The sequence below is a fragment of the Lactuca serriola genome, chromosome 7, assembly GCF_051521515.1.
Source record: "Lactuca serriola cultivar US96UC23 chromosome 7, Lser_US96UC23_V15, whole genome shotgun sequence".
Taxonomy (NCBI): Eukaryota; Viridiplantae; Streptophyta; class Magnoliopsida; order Asterales; family Asteraceae; genus Lactuca; species Lactuca serriola.
In genome coordinates this window covers 189,461,296-189,467,894 of record NC_136414.1, presented here as the reverse complement: position 1 = coordinate 189,467,894, position 6,599 = coordinate 189,461,296, and positions in this window count along the sequence as shown.

Here is a 6,599-nt window from a genome sequence, read left to right as displayed (position 1 = left end):
CACATGTTAAGTGACCGGACTCGCCGAGTTAGAGGCTGGACTCGACGAGTCTGTGCTGGAATGAGAAACCCTAATTCCTGGGGTTTGCACCCTATATAAGGAACCTTAAGCCCCACCCCAGCCTCTTTAGCACCCCCTTTGATGTCCGGAATCTTTCCCCATCGTTTCCAAACCCTAATTTGAGAGTGAGAGGGATTTAAGTGTTTTGTGGAGCTTGGAGAAGAAGGATACTTGAAGCAAGAGTTGGTGGGATCATAGCGGAGCGAAGTGGATCTGATTTCCTTGCTTGTTGGCATCAAATTAAAGGTAAAAAGTTGTTGCCTTGGCTTGGTTGTGCTTAGATTGTTCAAGAATGAAGTTTTAGGGCCAAATTGTCATATATGAGTCTCTTTTCGAGTTTTGGGTTCAGATCTGTGGTTTCTACTACAGATCTAGTCTGGTCTTGACTCATGAATCTAGAAAGTGATAGTTTTGGGGCTTGTTTGAGAGTGTCCTTGCCTTAAACCTTCATTTTAGCTTGTTTAGAGCTTGTTGAACCTTGCATGCACGTAAAGTTGGAAACTTTATATGTGAATCAGGCCCTTGGAGTCCAGATCTATGTATTGGAAGCATTGGAATGGCCTAAAATCGTTTAGATGAAAATGTCATGTCTGGACTCGGTGAGTCACATGGGTGCACTCGACGAGTTGTATGAATATGTGCAGGGACTCGGCGAGTTGGAAGAACAACTCGGCGAGTCTGTTGAAGATTGCCCTGGATTCGGCGAGTCTGTTCTTGGGTTCGGCGAGTCTGGTCGTAAGGTCCTAACCTTTTTGGTTGAGCGCTGAATCGGTGAGTCGAGGGATGACTCGGTGAGTTGAGCAGGAAGTGACTCAGAGTTGGTTGGACTCGGCGAGTCTTGGTGCGACTCGGTGAGTTGAGTCGTGGATTGGGAGTTTCTGAGGATAGGGACTCGACAAGTCAGCGGGTTGACTCGGCGAGTAGAGTCAGTCAGGAAGGTTGACTTTGACTGAGGACTTTGACTTTGCCCAAGAGTTGACCAGTTGACTTCCAGGGGTATTTTGGTAATTTTTGGTATTTATTGAGTTTGGCCTTTTTGTATTATCAGTGGTGGGGTTCGTGTCGGAGGTTGGAGCAGCGTGATCTTATCTTTTCAGTCAGCAGTTGCGAGGTGAGTTATCCTCACTATATCAACAGGGTCTAAGGCACCAAGGCCGACCCTTTATCGGATGGAAATTCGGGTAGTTGTTATGTTATTGCTTTGCTATATGTTTGCATCCTGGTAGTTAGGATGGTATATGTTAGAGACCTGGTTTAGGTTGGAATCCTGGAATATAGGATGATGCTATGCTAGTGACCGGTTAGGTCGGAATCCTGGTAGGGATGTGCTATGTATGTGGTCTGCTAAGATCGGTTTGATTAGTTGAGAATTGATATATGTTTATGTGCACCTGGTTGTTGGACTGGGGTTGGGTTGAGGCGGGTCCTGCTTTGTGCTGTAGGCCAACATACCCAGGGCGGACCGGTTATCCCGAAGGCCCAGCGAGCGGTCCGGATAGGCTATAGGCCCCGCGAGGGTAGACCAGACGTGCCGAGGCTCGAAGAGTGGACCTGGCCGACTGAAGGCCTGGTGCGGGCGGACCAGTCATACTGTAGACTCAGAGAGTGGACCAGGTGGGTTGAAGGCCCGGTGCGGGCGGACCAACCACACTGCAGACTCGATGTATATGGCTAGACTTGGAGGGTGGACCAGGTGGACTGTAGGCCCGGTGCGGCGGACTAGTCACACAGTAGACCCGAAGTGCATGGCTGTTCTGTTATGATATGACATGTTATGTGTATGGTATATGTGGTTGGTATTTTGAGGGTATCTCACTATGCTTTCGGGCTTACAGTTGTGGTTTAACGTTTCAGGTACTTCAGGAGAGCGTAGCAAGGAAAAGGCGTGATCGTACCGCTCCTCATGTTTATGTTTTATGATATGGTTCTCGGAATACTCTGATAATAAATGTATTGAAAACCTTTTTGTAATAACTTAATGAAATTGGGTAGTTTTTGAAAAGTTTAAATTGGTTGGAATTTTTAGAGCGTTACAAAATTAGCCGATGGATTCTAAATGAAAGTTGTAGATCTCATCGACAGCTACACATGGATATAAACAATGTCAAAAATGGTGTTCGTATGAAGGATATATGATTTTCTGAAGTTTTCCCGAGAAGCGTCACACGCAGGTGGGTTGCACGGTGCACACCTCTAGAAGGTGGGTGTGGACCACTATATTTTCAACACATGGTAGAAAACGGGAGGACCAACGTCTCAGGGTTGTGCGGTGCACATAGTCTGCATGGCGCACAAGTCATATTTTGGTCCTATAAATAGCCATCCACCCTCATTCCTTCTCCACACTTCCCATTCTTCTTCTTCTTCTCTCTCTCTCTCTCTCTCTCTCTCTCTTGAGTTTCCTTCGATTTTGGCGTATTTTCCCTTAAATTCACCATTCCGGCGAAGCCTTATAACCCCTGACGTATTCAACTAAGTAGTAGCCATTCGGTAGGAGCCTGGTGAGTGCGATTTCGAACTTTGGTCGGGAAGAATTCATATAAGTTAAGCTACACTCTCGTTCTTTTATTATAACATATATTTATAGCCATAAATTGTTGTTATGAAACTATAAATAAGATTTATCAGTAATTTCATGTCTTTATACTAATTGATCTACTTACAAGAGAGGTGCCTGGAATGGTTACGTTGGCTTGGTTGTTGAATTTCATAAAGCATACACTGAAATTATCCTACATCCTAACTGTCCTACCTGGTTGATCCTTATTTGATAGAACTCTCAGTATTCATTAGGATTAGTAAGGAATCTAGACTACCATTATCTTCAGGGAATAATTCGACTAAGACTTATTGACATTCGTATTTTGGACACATTAGAAGAAAAGTCAAGGAGTTTCGCGGAGCATTGCCGAATTCTCCAGTCGCCCACCTAAGTCAAGTGAGTGCATAGTCCTTTTCATGAATATGATGTTAATACAAGTATTAATTATACTATTAAATATATTTTAAAGATTTTATATGTGATCTATATGCTTATTACCTAGAATATGTGTTAAGAACATATTTCATAAAATTTCATATGCGAACCAAGCACGGTTCTATATGCGTTAAGATATATATATATATATATATATATATATATATATATATATATATATACAGAGAGAGAGAGACAGACAGACAGACAGACAGAGAGAGAGTTAGGTTCAGATATTTTTACTATCTATTGTGTGCATGTACGATTGATTATGGACCAATCATTTTAGTTATTTTAAGAAAGTAATTAATGCATATGAAATGCTGAAGATTTAATTAATACTCATTATATCTTCAACATATAATATGCATTAATTACTTTCTTAAAATAACTAAAATGATTGGTCCAGAATCAATCCTACATGCATACAATAGATAGTTAGAACAAAATAACCTAACCTGATATATATATATATATATATATATATATATATATATATATATATATGTATGTATATATATATATATATATATATATATATATATGTATGTATATATATATATATATATGTATATATATATATGTATGTATATATATATATATATGTATATATGTATGTATGTATATCATTTCATGGTAAAAACAATATAAATACTAGGAGTAGAGCATCATATTCTTACCAGAAATATCATAAGACTAACACGGAAGACGTAATTTAGATGGATATTGGGTAGTATCTCCTTAAGAATACTTGAGAGATATACATTAAAAGTAGAACTTTGACATTCGTCCCTGATCTGAGAGTATGGGTTAGGCATAGTCATCTGCCACTGATCCGAGAGTATAGATTAGGAATATCATTTGCCCTTGTTCCGAGAGTATGGATTAGACATAATCATTTTTCCTTGGTTCGAGAGTATAGGTTAGAAATAATCATGTGTCCTTGATCGGAGAGTATATATTAGGCATAACCATATGTCCCTGGTCTTTGAGTATGGAGTAGGCATAGTCATTCATTCCTGATATGAGAGTAAGGATTAGATATAACTATTTATTCATGATCTGAGAGTATGGATTAGGTAAATCCATACATTTCTGAATCCAAGAGTATGGATTATGCGAGGATTCGTAGGATGGGGTAGATTGCTTATATATATATATATATATATATATATATATATATATATATATATATATATATATATATATATATATATATGTATATATATATATGTATGTATATATATATATGTATATATATATATATATGTATGTATATATATATATATATATATATGTATATATGTATGTATGTATATCATTTCATGGTAAAAACAATATAAATACTAGGAGTAGAGCATCATATTCTTACCAGAAATATAATAAGACTAACACGGAAGACCTAATTTAGATGGATATTGGGTAGTATCTCCTTAAGAATACTTGAGAGATATACATTAAAAGTAGAACTTTGACATTCGTCCCTGATCTGAGAGTATGGGTTAGGCATAGTCATCTGCCACTGATCCGAGAGTATAGATTAGGAATATCATTTGCCCTTGTTCCGAGAGTATGGATTAGACATAATCATTTTTCCTTGGTTTGAGAGTATAGGTTAGAAATAATCATGTGTCCTTGATCGGAGAGTATATATTAGGCATAACCATATGTCCCTGGTCTTTGAGTATGGAGTAGGCATAGTCATTCATTCCTGATATGAGAGTAAGGATTAGATATAACTATTTATTCATGATCTGAGAGTATGGATTAGGTAAATCCATACATTTCTGAATCCAAGAGTATGGATTATGCGAGGATTCGTAGGATGGGGTAGATTGCTTATATGAGAGATATTTGTATATTGCGAGTTTTAATATATATATATATAACATTGTGGGATTGAAACCCCTATGTACTCACCAAGTTCCCCAACCTGACCCACTCAGCTTCTTTGTATCACAAGTAGCGATATAAAGGTACATGCACAAAGATAGATTCAAATGGATGTAGACTGTTAGTATATTGATACATTGTAAGTCTTCGTTTATGCATATCATGTTTTATATTTGTTATGAAATCCTGAGTGTTAAAAATATAAATAAAACACATTTCTCCAAAAATGATTTGATAATATCATTTTCATGTTTTTAGGACAAATTTTGCATAACAAATATTTTTTAAAAAATAATACTCTTATTTAATAAGCATAAATAAATCGGTCTTTTCTAGCCATAAAAATGGGGATGTGAAAAAACCCTACGGATTCTTTGTGTTATAAGCTATTTTTAGAGGTTTAGTTAGAGTAAAATTTGATTGTTATCCGATACTATAAATGAACCAACCTTGGGTAACTCACTAGGTGAGCTTGAATCTTGTTTTTATATGTTTATTGTTAACAACATCACTAGTTTTCGGACTTGAATTAATTTTAATACTTTGGGAACAAAGTATCTTTTCACAAACTTAAAATATGAATATATTGATGGTTTTAGAGCATAACAACATCTTATGTGTTTATACAACCCTAATTGCTTTGGATCTAAGTTTTTCACTAATTGAACATGAAAAAGAAATTCCAAAGCGATAACCCTAGATCTGGCATATACAATTCAAAATTCACATATGAAAAGGGTTATGAAGATTACCTTGCTTTTTATATGGTAATAACAAGTATTCCTTGCTCGATCTTGACCTTTGAAAGCCTTAGTGCCGCAAATGTTGCACCTCTAATGGCTCACAAACACTTGTAGCAAGAGGACGAAATGAGAGGGTAGGAAACACTAAGAATTTCGGTTAGGGTTCTCTAAAAGAAGTAGTGGCCGAAAATCCTTGGTGAAAGGGTCCTTAAATAGCTGAGGCTGCTAGGGTTTTTCAGGTGGAAACCATAATCTCTTGCTTATGCCCTAAGCAATTCATGGACTTTCCCTTCAAGAGTCCTTGGAAGAATTCTATAGGGTCTCCCTATAGATTTCGTCCACTCCATCCAAAAGGAGTCCAGCAGCCCAGTTTTGCAACTATTAATGATTTGCAAAATAGTCCCCGTTCTTTTAATCAGTTCCTTTGATCCCAAAATTAATTCTAAATTAATTTTTGAATAAATACTAGTTAAATAATATGATTTCCAATTAATATATTATTCTCATAATATATTAATAAATCATTTATCAACCTCTATCTCCATAAATCGTCATGTCAAGTTGCTAAAGTGAAGGCAACCCAAAAGGACCATGCTACAATCAAATCAAGTTCATACCAATTATAGTCATGGGCTTAGACACCTAATCCAAAAGTCTCCCACCTAGATAAGTCTAATAACTATAATTGCATGTACGACTTCAGAATCTGATTAGCAATCGTAGCTCTCAAAAGCTGTTGTTGAACTCTGACCCAGTCAATCATGTCCATGAGATGAGGGATCATATAAACTTTGACTTGTATGCTTGTACTATTTACTCATCAAATCATACACAACAATGAATTTTATAACATCAAGTTATTAATGCATTTACGCATTATAAATGCACAACCAAGTCGTAAATAACAACTCATATATCTCGGTTTA